The sequence below is a fragment of the Pezoporus wallicus genome, unplaced genomic scaffold (assembly GCF_028554395.1).
Source record: "Pezoporus wallicus isolate ANWC-B61680 ecotype Strahan unplaced genomic scaffold, APGP_CSIRO_Pwel_v1 contig_8013, whole genome shotgun sequence".
Taxonomy (NCBI): domain Eukaryota; kingdom Metazoa; phylum Chordata; class Aves; order Psittaciformes; family Psittacidae; genus Pezoporus; species Pezoporus wallicus.
The window spans coordinates 1,345,303-1,360,186 of NW_026636761.1; the positions used below are offsets into that span (position 1 = coordinate 1,345,303).

A 14,884-nucleotide genomic window follows, 5' to 3' on the forward strand; every position below is an offset into this window, starting at 1 on the left:
AGCTGTTTCCCACTCAGTACTGTTCATCAATCCATTAAGGAGGACAGACAACCATGCTTTTTAACAGAAACCCAGACAAAATGGGCAGAATAAATCAAAGTTCTGGGATATTCAGAACTTCAGCATCTCAGAAATCCAATACTTCATCTTGACCTTTATTCAAGAAAGCATCTGAACCAAACTTAGAGTACATACAAAAGGACTTTTAAATCGATAAACCTTTTTATACCACTGCTCCCTGCTTCAAGAGCCTATTTCTGGAAGTTTTAGGGCAGCTAAACTGAACTCAGTTCAGAGTCCACAACCAGAAGAGCATTTTTCTCTGGAGCAGGCTCCATGTGGAAGGCTAAAACTAAACAGAGCATCCTAGCACCCTACACCACACAGCTGGCATTGCTCAAATTGCCACCAGACTGGATTTACCTGGAAGCTTCTACTCCCACAGACATTACTATGGAAAATGTCCTGCATGAGTTATAAAAAGTTAAGCAATTTGGTGTTCCCAAAAGCATTCTAGTGTGTTTCTTACTGTCTAATAATATGGGATAAAAGGGACATCAATACTTGCAGGTAGTGGAGGCACCATATAACATGGAGATAAGATGGCTTCAAATAAATCCTACCTTCATTGCGTCAGGACAGAAACAGAAGTGCATGCACAGGCAGAGGGGCTGCATTACTACCAGCATCCCCAGCAACAGTCTGTTTGGGTGTTGCTCCCCCAAGACCAGCAGACCCAAAAGTCACATGAAGGAGAATGCAAGCTTACAGCATCATGGGATAGGGAGGAACCAAAGAGAGCCATGTGTGGTGTGGTCTGCAGATACTGAACAGATTGGATTGTTTCCAAAGGCTATTATCTGAAAAAGACTTTGCTTTATACTTAGGCCAATATGGTAAACTCTGTCCACTTAGCTCAGGGAAAGGTCAGAGATATTTTGAAGTAAAGAAAGGCCATCTGTGGCAGCTGTATCCAATTCAGAGAGATAAATTATCCCCAAAGGAACATGAGGAAAAAAATCCTTATTTATTTTATTTCTGCATATTCAACTTACAGTTACCCTGGTGCATCCCTGATATGGACTTGAGCGATGTTTTCAAGCAGAATCCAGCCAGTCTTTCCTACAATGAGACAGAGGTTGTCTAAACAGACGATCACTTCCTGGAATTTGCAGATCTAATTCCATACTCCAGTATTTAAGGTCTCCAGCAAAAGTGACACCCATCTTCCCTGTAAAAAAAAAAAGAAAAAAAAAGAAAGATTTTCCTTCTATCCAGAGATTATTTAGTGCTTTGTTATTGACACTGCTCCTATTGAAAGATTTAAACATAAAAATGCAGTGTATTCAAGTAGTGATCATTTTTCATCGTCACTTAGTGACACTACAGCCTGTAGTTAGCTGCAGCAGATTTATCTTTTCTGCTATTGATCGTGTGTGGGGCCAAGCTGTTTTCAGGTACCTGGCTGTATTGCTTCTGAGCTGCAGGAAGAAATGCACACGGAGTGCACAAAGGTGATGCCAAGCAGTCTTGATTTCATTCTAAAGCTGTTTAATTATTTCCCTATAAAGGGTGAGATAAGTTCCTAGAGGATAATTTGTTTGTGGACACAAGGCATTTCCTGCTTGATGAAAGGAACAGTGTGGAAATGCCATTTCCCTGTGTAGCTCAGCCTACACGATGTCACAGAGAGCTGGGTTTAAGGCACTAGATGCAAACGAAAACTTAAGGTACTGAAGGACAGTTGTTTTGTGAAAAGTAGGGGCTGCCAGTCAGGTCCCTAAAGCAAGCCTGCCATGACCTCCTGTGGTGAAGATGCTCTCTCATGAGGATTCCCATCACATCATGGAAAGATTCCTTCTACTTCTTGAAGCCCACAGAGAATGGAAAGCATTACCCCAAGGGTTTGGAGCCCTCCAGCCTCCAAAGCTCCGTGAACAATTTTTATACTTAAGGCACAGGGATTAACTCCAGTCACCTTCTGAGTTTAGAGTGAAGCTGAAGGGAAAACAAAACAGAACATTTAGATGCAAGGTAGAACCTGCTTGTTCTCAAACAGTACAATATTGGATCCCACACTTTTGTCTCAAACACATCTACTATATTAAACAGAGCCAGACATCTATATATGTTCTTCTTCACTTAAGCCAAATACATCAGTAAGTGCTGATACAGAGGCTGTGAATTCAATGGCTGAATAATGCTTGCGGGAATCCTTAAGAGACCAAGAAAGCTTTCTCTTGAAGCTGTCATGCACCTCCCTGATGGATCGCAGCTCACAATCCATAAATGCACTTAATGCGGGGGGCAGTCAGGACCAGATCTCCAGTTTCCCACAGCAGTTGCTCTGTTACAGAGCTAAAAGGTGCATTTGTGCTTGTTTCTCTTTCCAGGTACTAGCTGAAATGTGACCCAGCCACCTTTATATATGTATGTATATATGTATATATTTAAATGTAAGCTGGAAAAGAGGCATACAAAGAACTTCAATGAATGAACAGACTATTGCACCTCAGTGCTGTTTGCAGCTTTCTCATCCAAGTGAAGCCGTTCATCCACAGCCTTCATTGTGACTTTGAGTCACTCCCTTTCTGGATATTGCATATTTGGATTAGAAAAGGGAAAGACAATCACTATATGGACAAGGAGACCTGTTCTGTGCCTTGTGCCCCCTGCTTCTTCCTTCCACTCCTGATGGGAAGACCCTGAATACATGGAACAGCAAAAAGCCCACAAAGAACAGCAAAAAGCCCACACCATTGTAACTGCCTCTAGATGAAAAATACATACTTTATTCTAAAGGCAGTGACTTAACCAAAACCAAGCAAGCTATACAAATAGAAGACAGGTATGTAGGTTCACCCCAAGTATTAACTTTACAGTGTTCTAGCTCTTCTGTCTTTCCTTCTCAATCATGTGTTTGAGTTCATTTTCTGATCACTTTTACCAAATATATTCTTCTCCCACAGAGACCTAATCTTTTTGCACTCCTCTGCAGCTCACTTTGACTCACTTGTCAATTCCTGATCCAAACCCTTTTGATTAATCATCTCTGAACAGGTTTATCAATCTGTTCTGAAGCCTGAACACAGAAACATACATGTTCAGCAGATATTTCCTCACTGAATTTCTCTGCTACACTATTTTGGAGAAGAGTTCCAAACTGTGCCAACTAACTCTTGCTATTTGCAGACTTGGGAGATGGGATTCTAAACCGTGAGAATTTGCCAAGGTAGCTATACTAGCAAAAGGATATTTCTCCTGCTGTAAATAAAGCTCATTCCTGTTCTTCAAATAAACTGCGCTAGTAGAAGGACTTCCACTGCCTCAGCAGAAGGTTTTTGTTGATAGAAATATAGTTTCACCTCTTGCAAAACCAATATAGCAATGGTAACAGAGCTTTGGACCAGGACAGGTTGTTTTCTCCTCAGTATTCACAGCTACCAAAAAAAAGGAATATGATCACTGTCTTACAGAATAAAAAGTGGCTTAATTCTGTCCCCCAAAATAACCTGCACTTTTGATCCACTCTGAATTCTTTTTCCCACAAGGCTTTCCTGCACAGATAACAACGTTAAGCAAATTAGCAAATTACTCTCTCTGCAAGAGCCAGGTCATATTTCACCATTAGAGAAGGAGGCTGATTTTCGCTTAGGTGGAAACAGATCCACAATAACAGTATTTTCAATTATTCACGTCTCAACATTGCCCCTCAAAATAGTTTCATTTTGTTATATTTAATGCTTCACCATTACATCTTCAAAGTATGTCAGTAATTACAAATCTCACTGTTTTATTTTAGGCGCTGCTCTCCCAGAGTGACAGAAGCGCACAGATTGAAAACGCTGCTGAAAAGATTGTTGGAAGATAGGGAAAACCCATCTAAGCTTTGTCTAAGTGGCAAAAAGGAAGGAGATGCTCTTTGGGCACAGTAGCAAGAACATAGGAAAGTTTCTAATGTTCATCATTTGCTTAAAGCCCAAACAAGATTCTGTTATGGTAAACTAAAGCACTGCAGTATTGTGAGTTTATGGTATAATATTTTGGCCACTGTGGGATGTTATACTGCAATATTGAAATGAAGGATCATACTCTGAAGTCTGCAATCTGGTGCCCCTCTCTGGCTGTCATATCTGATTCTAGACAGAAAAAAAACCCATAAAACATATTGAGCAAACTCCATCTGATGTGTCAAGTAACAAGTAGCCCTTCGTATATAGATAAAAAATTATGCACACCAAAAAATTGCCCCAAACTTCCCCTCTTTCAGGGTATTAAAGCTCTTCCTGTTGCTATACAGTGAGAATATTTTATAAGCTTTATAAGCTCTATCACTGACCTATTCACTTTCTAATACATGAAAAATTACTAATCTTCTCTTGCCCACTGAATAAAAAGCGAAGCCCTTTGCAAGCCTATTAGGAAACTATATTTACAACAAAGCACCAAGGAAAATATTCCCATTAAATTTTACAGCAATTTCCTTGGAAGACTCCTTTCCACTGAGAACAGCTGGACTTAATTGCAAATGAGCTGACTGAAGGAAGTACATCTGATTGCAGATATAATAAAATTCATGCTTGACACCTTAATTTTTTTTAATATATATTGGCCACCATAAAATCAGTGCATTTGCTGGTTTGCAGGCTAAATCTATCAAAGTTCTGGCAGGAGAATAGACAGGGAACGGAAAAGCTTGTGGAGTCCTTCAAAGCTTGGTGCTTAAGACACAGCTTTTTAATGCTATTGATTCCGAACAATCAATATTTTCTTCAATAAGAAAGTCTCATATTACCCCTCTTCCCAGCCACCCTTCACAATGAACTTATTTAGGATGAAAAAGCACTTAATGGCTTTCTTTTGAGATCCTTTTTTTTTTTCTTATGTTCATTGTAGTCTCTCTTCCTTACAGAGTTCACCTCCCTCAGCCCTGTTGGCTGATACTACGTGGCTGTGGAGCGGTTGGGCAGCTTTTCTCCAGTGTGACAACCTGCCATCAGGTTACCAGTTGACTCAGGAAAGCTAATTTATTTGAAATGAATTGCAACCAAATCAACCTATCGCTTCTAGGGTTATTTACTTAGAATCTACCATAAAAAAGCAAAGACTTGTGCTGCCTCCTCATTCCTGTTGTATTTCTGTGAATAACTTAGTTCATGATAAGCTTCATAGGCAAGATTTTAAAGTACCTTTTTACCAGTAAATCTAAACCAAAGTAGTCATTTCTGGTGGGCGACTTAAATGATGGCTTTCCAAACAGTAGGGCTGGTCATCTCCTATGGTAAATGCAGTCCTTTTGCATCGTGAGAAGATGAAAGTTTGCTTAGAACAGGGAGAGTAAGAACTGTGATTGCTGCCACTTAAGATTGCCTAAGAACTGGGTGTCATTGCTGACTAATTGCAGGCAAATTGCTTCTGCTGGAACATATATTGAATGAACAGTAGCAACGGTGTTTGCCTGTAGAGCAATTAAGTTTAACAAGGATGAAATAAACAGTAAAGGCTGCCTGAATCTTCTTGCCGTGGAGGTATAAAATCCCCTGTCGTCTTCAGTCTGTGACATGGGTGAGCAGCACTGCCTTCCTGTTCTCAATGTTACTCCATTTCCTGATGAAGAAAACATTGGGATAATCTCCCCATTCTCTCCTGTCTCCTAGGATTATTCCTGGACAGATACACACATTTCCATGAAAGGAAAAGAGTTCTCTTTCATCAACATGTTGCGAGCAGAAACTAATGATCAGGGCTCATTACAGAGGCTGCTTTTCCTTTCTTTATCTTTTTTTTTTTTTTTTGCAGAGTAACACTGCATGTGGCACCCCAACACTTTAAAAATAACCTGCTGCTCCACTGGCACCTAACATGATGCTAATAAGAGCCTCATCTAAGGGCTGCTGCAGAATCTGTAACAAGCAGCTTCATGTCTTTTAAAGGAATAGCATTCACTGCTTTCTTCTGTAAGTGGCTCTTTAACCAGGCCTACCAAACATTGCAGATGTACACACAAATGCATTTTAATCAACCACAAAAACACTCTGTAGCACAAATAGTTACGCAGCTATGCCCTCAACAGCACAGGTAAGTAGGCTAGTAAATATTTAATAAACTACTGCTGCGTGGGATAGTAAACATAAATATTTAGTATAATATTTATTTACATTTATATCCTATACTTAGAATAATATGATGTCTAAAGACAAGTATAGATTCAAATGTTTGGTCCAGTAATACTACTTAGAGTATTACTTAGAGACATTTAATACAGTGTCATGATGCAGGCAAGAGAATGAAAGGTTTAGTTTATAAGATACACACACACACAACTATATACTATTCAGTTTTCTTTGTAGACCAATTGCACTACAAGAAAGAAATGCAATATAAATATCAGAATCTCTTTGCAAGGTGGTATATGTTGGGCTTTTAGCATCCTACTGTCAGGTGGTAGGGAATGACCTTGGGGGGTTGCATTACAAAATGCTGGGCTGGCAGGAGGGCAGATTTTCTATGAACATAGGATGAAGTGCAAATATCACTCCCCCAAGGCATCGCCCCAAGCACAGACAGATTTCATGCCTTTCTTATAGAGTAAAATGGAGGGTTTGGTGATTCTTTAGAGAAATGCAGGATACAATCACTGCAAAGATAAAAATTCCTTACCCAAAGCCCTGGGAATGCACTTGCTCCTAGCAGGGCTGCAACTCATCTCTTCAGGGCTGTTGCCTCCATCCTGAAATAGAGGTGGTGTACAGTTTGACACATTAATATTTATTACAGCTTGCAGTGCAGCAGTAGTCCTATATGAGAGCATACTCTACTATAAAAAAGACCTGCATTATAGCAAGAGGTGGCCCTTTACAGGGATTTGGGTTTTCTGCCTGATAACACATTTTGGACTATTGAGTCTCTACATACATTGAAAATTACCTTCTCCAGCTATGTTGCATTTATGGTGACAGACAGCCTTCATCTCCAGTTGAGGGCCTTTCCAAAGAGTTCACTGAGTTCTGATTCCTTTTTTTAGATTAATTAAATTACATTTCTTGCAAAATATGTATCTGTATGTATATGTGCAGGCTTGGCTACTGCTTAGCATCGTTTATTTTGGACCCCTAACCAAAGTCACGCCAGTTTTGACTGCAGCTTGACTGCTGCTCCACCGGCACCTAGCATGATGCTGTTAAGAGCTTCATCATTTGGTGCCAAAGTAGAGAACTCATCTTTGGAGGACCAATAAAGCAGTAAAAAGAATTTAACCACTAATTCATGGGTTTACACTGTTTTCACAACTGCTCCACAATGACCTCCATGTACATGCAGCATGGCAGTGCATCTGGTCTTAGAGGATGTAAGTTGTGTGTTGTACAAACAGCATTGTCACTGCTAATATCTCTGCCAAAGATCTGCGTGCCGTGTTGGGGCTTTGTTGCTTTTTTTTCATAGCAGGCACTGTCTTTTTAGCAATATGCCTGCTGAATATTAACCACCCTAATGATCCCAGCACAGCTCCATTGCACCACTGCTGCCTTTAGTCCTAGCAAAGTGATTTTCTGCCTTTACAGCAGCTTCAGTAGACGGGCCAAGGGCTGGTCTGCAGGTGCTGAGCAGCCTTTCTCCTCTTCACAGGCAGCTCACAGCCAGGCACTAGTGCTGATGTACAGGGTGGAAGCTTTGGTTGCCATTTCACTTATCAATACTAACTCTATAGTGCCTATTCATTTAGGCCTAGGCTCTGCTCTGTCATGCACCATGCACAGGGCAAAGAGATAGCCCTCTTAGAGCTCTCTCTGAGAATTAAGGACTTGCTGGCATGATCTCCTCTTGATGCAGCTGGGCTGGCTGATGTGGTGGCTATGTTTGTATACCCATCCCTACAGGAGGACAATGCTTTCCCTTCTGTCCATCATCTTGCCTGGACTGTGAGGGGTGAGGGAAGGATGTTCGTGGTCATAGGGGCAGCGTTTGTCTAGTCGGGATAGAGTGAGAGGCAGAGGGTGGTGCTGGGTGAAGGATTCGCTCCAGCTGGAGTGTGGGAGAGAGGGAGTGCAGTACAAAGTAGAGAGGATATGAGGCATGATGGGTAGGAGCAGGAGAGAAAATGAGCAAGTGGAAGGGATTTGAAAGAGCATGAGGTGGTTTCTCAAATATCCATGGAGGAATTCTCCCATGAGGATATATACTGGTAAGTCAGAGAAAGGGTGCAAAGACAGGAAAACACTTCTACCAACAGCTTCTATAAGAGCGCAGGAAGACAAGGCCTGCATCAGTCATGGCCAAGAGAAAGGATGTTGGTCTTATCAACACACAAGAATGGCAAACACAAGATTAAGTCTAACTTTCAATGACATGAAAGGGACCTTGTGCAGGAAATGCACCAAAGAGCCTAATCTAGAGCAAGAATGGGTTAGGAAAGTTGTCAAAGAATTTTAGAAGCCAAAACAAAAAAATATAGTCAAATTAACAGGCCATTTGAAGTGTCCTTTCCATGACCAGGAAACACTCAATCCATAACTGTCCTTGTGGAGATGAGCAATGAGAAGGAACGACTTTAGTCTGCCAGTTTTTTGGGCAAATTAGTTATTGCCAGGTAAGGAATGAAACCACAGTACATTCTGTCTTGAAGAGCAACCAGATCTGGCAATAGAAGAGGACGGCTGAGCACAGATGCATTAACATAGGGTGTGTAAACCTGCTGCTCAGATCCCAGCTGCACCTGGAAGAGTTAAGGAAAAGGAGAGGCAGGAGGAGCTAACCAACTTCCATCTGCTGTCAGCATTTTACCCCTTCAAGAGCTGCTGTTCCTTCCACCTTTGCTATCTGCAGCCAGGACATGCTGTACAGTCCAGAGAACCAACCCACTGGAGTACCTCCTAAACAAAGTTCTCCTCATTCTGTCTGACTTGCCCCAGCCTTCCCCCCACCAGGCACACTCCATGTTTTATTGACCGACCGGTAAGATTGTGCCTGACTTCATTGAGAGGCTTTTAAAACCTTAGTCTTTGCTATTAGTATTGATTAGCTTTGTCCTCTTAATGGGCTATTTTTTTATCTCCTGGCTTGTTGCATCATCAGGTTATATATTACTCTTCAGGGTTCGTTAGATGGATTCATAAATGTGAATACAGTTGGGGACCAGCTCTGAGGAGAGATGCTAATCTTCGGAACACCCCCTGCCAAACCATCTTTCAGTGTTTAGGAGACCATTCACAATGAGCAAAGAGATGAACAATCTGGTCAGTCCATTTTTCATTTGGGGGAGAAAAACAAAAGAGGAAAGAGGGAGAGCAAATTGCTCTTCCACAGGAGAAGTATGAGTACAGTGTAACTCAGTGAGCCAATGCACCAACTTTACCCCTGCAGCCGTGGGTTCTCAGCTTAAAAATATGAAAATAGCAATTAATCATTTACATTCATGTAGCCTTTTTTTTTCCCAGATTAACCTCTCCACTGTAAATTCACCTAAATCTAAATGCAGCCATTTCTAGAGTGGAAAATAGTGGGGGTTTAATAATGCACAGCAACACCATGCAAGAGCTCAAACCAGGAATATCTTACAGAAATAAAAATGCAGGAGCAGGGTTCATAGAGAACTCAGCTGCTCTGGCTGGAATTGCTTCACACAGTCCAGCTAATAGCCTGCCTTACAAAGTTGTTGCCGAATTGTTAAAATATTACAAGCAGGCATTACAAGTACACTTCAGTTCCATATCTCATCTTACAGCTAGCATCTCCCAGAGCGCAGTGCCTCCAGCCCAATACCACTGCATTAATCCAATATTGATTCTAAGGAAAACAGAGCTTCTGAGCCACCCAAACAATGTTTTGCAGCACAGAAGGTTTCCACTGGGATCTGTCCTCAAGCCACTGACCCAGCAACCCTGGTAGTTTGTGAGAGCAGCAAATACCACATTGCAAGGTGGTGCACATGCAGCCCACTTGATGGGCTCATCCTCTGGGAATGCATCTATTGCACAATTTCACTTGGATGTCAGAAGTATTGCAGCAAGAGAACTGCCTCAGAAACAGATGATGGTTTTCCTGGTTTTTCTATTGCTAGAAAACTCTATTTGCCATTTATACTCCTCATTCAAAGTCCCCAGCCCTCAGCATTGTTTGGCACCAGTTGGTTGCCAGAGAATGCAGACCAGGTGTCACTTTCAGGCCTCTTCCTCAGGTTCTTGTGCCTGGAGTTTGACATTCAGTAGCCTCAATCACATCAGCTCAGTGATACTCCCTGTGGGATTTGATCAGTGGTGCCCGTTACTGCAGGCTATGAGCCTCCTGCAACACACACCTTGGTCCTTTTATTGCGGTGAACATGCCCTGTGACATCTGGAGCTGGAGATGTTGTTCATATACAGTGAGTTCAGCTCACAGAGGAGGAAGAAGATACTATTGAGGGGGTGTGCACTCTTTAGCTGATGCCAGGTATTCCTTGATTGAACTCTGCTTCCCTCCAAATTCTCTCTTGAGGGCTGAGCTCTAATCAAATGAATTTATCCATCGGCCAGCAAGGAATAACAGCAAATCTGAAGTCCTGAAAGCTCATGGAAATTTGCCCACATGAAGCATAAAATGTTTAAATACAAAGGAGAAAATGGATTTGTAAACTGGAAAAACAGGCTGTAACAGAGAGCACAACAAAAGGGAGAAAAGGGTCTGGAGGATGCTGCAACGCAGCTCCCATACAAGGGGTTGTCTGAGAAAAGCAGTTTCTTCTAATATTACTGGAAAGGCATTTTACTCTGAAAATGAAATCCAGACAGGATGTTACTGATGGTGCACATCTTATTTTCACTAAATGATGAACCTTCATGTCCCATGAAATACAAAAGTAGAGAGCTGCATTCTATTATATTCAGCAAAGGTGGTTTTTTCCCCTTTTGTTTAAATATATTCATCATCAAAGGTATAGTGCCCTTGAGAAGCTGAGGCGGTTGCTTGTATTGCTGTGCAAGGAATTGAAGATACTTACTGAAGTTTTTATGAACAATGATGCAGAGATGTGTAGCAAGTCTTTCAAGACCCCCGATCCATCTATTCAGAGCTGACACTTAAGCTGTAAAGAGACATCCTTGTCAAACTACTTGCATATTGCATATACAATGAGATAGCTCTTCATTTCTAGCACAGTGGTTGCAGGAGTTAGAATTTAAAGCAGAAGGGCTCTAGACTTCTTATTTCTGCCTCTTGTGGCTCCATGTGCAGAAATCACATTGGCAATAATGAAAGTTCAGCGTTTACATCGAATGCACAGTATGTGAGAGGGAGTGAAAATGTTGTGATGAAAAAGAGCCTGGCTAGACATCCTATGCTTCAGAAACTGTTAGTGTGCTGTGAGTCGAGGGGGGAGTGAAGGGGTGATACTTGTTTCAGATACAGGTTGCCCCCATGCATCCTTTGTTCTTTGTCCTGCTGTTCAGCAGTGACACTGAGGAAAACACATTTGTATGTACCACACAGATCTACAGTACAAGAGAGAAGGCTATTTCAGTGGCTGATTTCTGAAAGTCCATAAGAATAATAAGGTTCAGTTCAGCCTTTAGCTACGTAACCAATGTTTTCATCTTATGATGCCTTTTAACCTTATAGACCTCCTACGTTCACTATGATTTTATTTTACTAACAGTTTTCCTAACTTCTCCCTATCCTTTACACACACCGATTACTGTTCCATAGAATACTTTCATTTTTAATGCATGTGACCCCCTCACACACAGTTTACAAGCAGGAAGAATTATTTATCCTCTCAAAAAATAACAATGGTTGCTACTAACCAGATTTTGGTCTCTGATGCACAGTCAGGAAAAGGTGGCTCAGGTGTCTTCTATAGATTATAACCCAAGAACTGAAGTAACTGGAAGTCAATGCCTAAGTTGACAGGAAGCTTTCTTCCATGAGTATGTATTTCAAAGCAAAGCACAGGCACCAATCATGCTGGGTACTAGAAGAGCTCCATCTTCATGGCAGCTGTGTCTGTGACCATCTCATCGTCAGCTGTATAAAATGATGTGAAAATGGATGTTCACAATTCATTGTCTAAATTTGCTTGGTTAATATAATGCAAGGTTGACTAGTTAAGTAGTTCCCCCCACAAGAAAAATCTCTGGGTAACATGAGCATCACCTAAACCAACTCGTTCCCTGCAGGAACTGGCAAGATTTCTTAGAACAACAACAATCTAGGCAGCTTTTTTACAAATCAGCATAAAAAATGGTTTTCTGAAGAAGAGCTCCCAGGCATAGCACAGCTGTTTTAGAGGCAAGCAGGAGTTTAAGATCTCCTGCCTGCATGGGAGCAGTGCTGTTCCCCCAGCACCATTCAGAGCAGCAGTAGCACTGCACATCAGCTCACTCTTACACAGGCAGCCTCCAACAGCTACTTCAGCAGCTGGAAACCTTTAGAGGTGCTTTATAAATATGCCCACTCTTACAGCAGGTGCCTCGTCCTATTCCACCAGGGAATTTTCCTGCATCTGCTCCACAGAGAAACCCATGCGAGGCTGAAGGTCACAGCTCCGAGGAGTCCTTGCGTTAGGTGACCTCAGCTAGGATGTGGTCCCGGGTAATGTCTAATGGGTTTCACATGACTCAGGTTTTCCTCCTTTGTCCTTCCCTCTCCTTCACCGGTGTGCATTTTGCTAGTTAGTGGTTATACAGCAACAGCTGCAAAGTACCATTTTTAAGGCAAATTATTATTAATATCCCTTTGCCAAATTGCCGCAAACTATTGAACATCCTTCTCCCAAGCAGCCTGGGCTCTGCAGCCCTCTGAGGAGAGCATGCATTTTAATCTTGCCATGCATTCTTACCCTAAAACAGCAGTTTGTAAGGACAGAAGCAAGGAGCCGTGCCTGCCTGCCTGCCTGCCAGCAGAGGCAAGAGCTGCTCCAAGCTCAGCCCAGGCTCCTGCTCACACACCGGCTGCAATTATGCTGCAAAAGTACAGAAGGCAAATTCTGCTGTAGTGAGCAGTGCTTCTGCGATGTGGCAGTTCAGTAGGTGGCACAGGGAAGCTAATGCTCCGCTGCGATACTAGAGGGCACTCTGATCCTGGCAGTTTTGGCTTCCGAGAGGGCCGAAGCGAAAACTGAAGTGTTTGCGATCTGCGGCCATTAAAGCTCTCCCGGCACTTAGTGCAAAAATTAGTGCTAACCCCTGGGTCTTGAACAAATTAATTGGTGGAATTACATTCTGCTGGTGTAGATATCCCCCCCCTTATGCTTAAAGTCCAGGATGCTTCTCCGTTGCCAAGCCCTGAGCTACTGCATCCTGCTGTTGGAGGGGCTCCGCTTCCAGTAAAGGAGCAATTATAATGCTCGGAGGGAAGGGGAACAAGAACCATTATGACAACTCGGGAACTGTTTTAAAGCTATCACTTAACAGTAATGTGTTCATTAATTGCCAGCCAGACCACTGCCTGGCTTCATTTAAATAACCCAATGGTTTCCTTTTATTGTGGCAGCAGAAGGATTCATCCTGTCTTTTGGGTACGCCAACATCAACTTCTTCTGTGTGCCTGCGGAAGGATGCACACCTATCCAAGGGTAGGAGAATTCCTGCAGGTGCTAAAACAAAGCTGGTTTTAACAGAGTCTTTTCAAACATATTCAAAAATAGGAATATGCTATTCTAATTTAAAACACTCTGATCGATGTGACCTATAGATTAATAGGTTTTGGTGTCTGTCTCCTTAGATACTCTTCATACACCCATCACTGTAATTTATAATTCAGTATTCAACTTGAATTAGTAAGATGTAAACTGAAACAACAACAGACTGACAAGTAAACAAGACTTCCCAATTTAAATGTAAAATGTTTACCCTGTATGCAGAATCAAGCTCTCTGCTCTCATAATATCACCGCCACATGAAATACAGATAGAACGACAGGGAATAAGTGGAGAAGGGATCTAGAGAGGTCACCTAGTCCATCTCCTTCCCCCGGGGTAGGATCAACCCTACCTAAATCTCTTCTGACAGGAGTTGCTCTAACCTGGTCATCCCTGGAGGTTTTTAAGGAGATTCCACAAGCTCCCATATGGTCTGTCAGCTATTCTTACAGATGGAACATCGTCCCCAAAGTTTATCCCAAATTGCTGCTGTTTATCCCACTACTCTGTCCTACTCTGGTGGATGCAGGCAACAGTTTACTACTATTGTAGCATCTTTTACATTTGGGAGATTATTGCTGTGTTTTCATTAGCCCTAATTAATCGACTGCAGTTCTTTCCTCCTCAATAGGTTTGCTTCCTAGAATTCTGACCTTTCTTTCATTTCTCTGTATTTTTCTAGCAGAAACCTGACCAAACCTGCTCCTCCCCAACACCCAGTACAGATGGGAGCAGGTGCCACACTCTCTATACACACAGTGATGCCAGCTTTGATTTTCTCACACTAGGGTACCACAGTTGGTTCAGGGTTACTGTCTTCCCCAAGATATTACCCCTTTTCCTTAGAAATGCTTCCTGCACAAGCCATTTCCCAACACACATTTCAGTAGTTCTTGTACACTCTGCTTTGCTCTTGTGCTTTTCGAATGTCAATCTATTCTTTCCAGCCTGTTCCTTCAGTTTATTAAGGTTTTTGAGTCTTTCTCCTGTTCTCTGAGAGCACTTGCAGCCCCTCTCAGCTCAGTATTGTCAGCAGATGCAATAAGTCTGCTCCATATTCCATTACCCAAGTCACTAATGAGAATATTGAGCAACACCAGACCCTGCACAGACCCCTGCAGCACTGTACTCAAGCCATCCTTCCAATTCGACAGTAAACAGCTGATAGCTTTTCAGTATGCTTTCCCAGCTGGTTTGGTACCTTAGAGCATTTCTCCTCGACCATATTCCCCCACCTTGCTTCTGGGAACGCCATATAGAAAGAGTCTCAAA

The 14,884-nt window shown here is 42.2% G+C and overlaps 1 long non-coding RNA gene across 1 annotated transcript; it reads right to left on the bottom strand.

The window, feature by feature from the left end:
* Positions 1–1,015: 1,015 nt before the first annotated feature.
* LOC130595138 (uncharacterized) lies at positions 1,016–11,987 on the bottom strand. Its single transcript, XR_008971233.1, has 3 exons — positions 11,778–11,987; positions 10,976–11,059; positions 1,016–1,231 (listed from the first exon to the last, which is right to left on the bottom strand). It is a non-coding gene; the product is annotated as an uncharacterized LOC130595138 (long non-coding RNA).
* Positions 11,988–14,884: the final 2,897 nt, after the last annotated feature.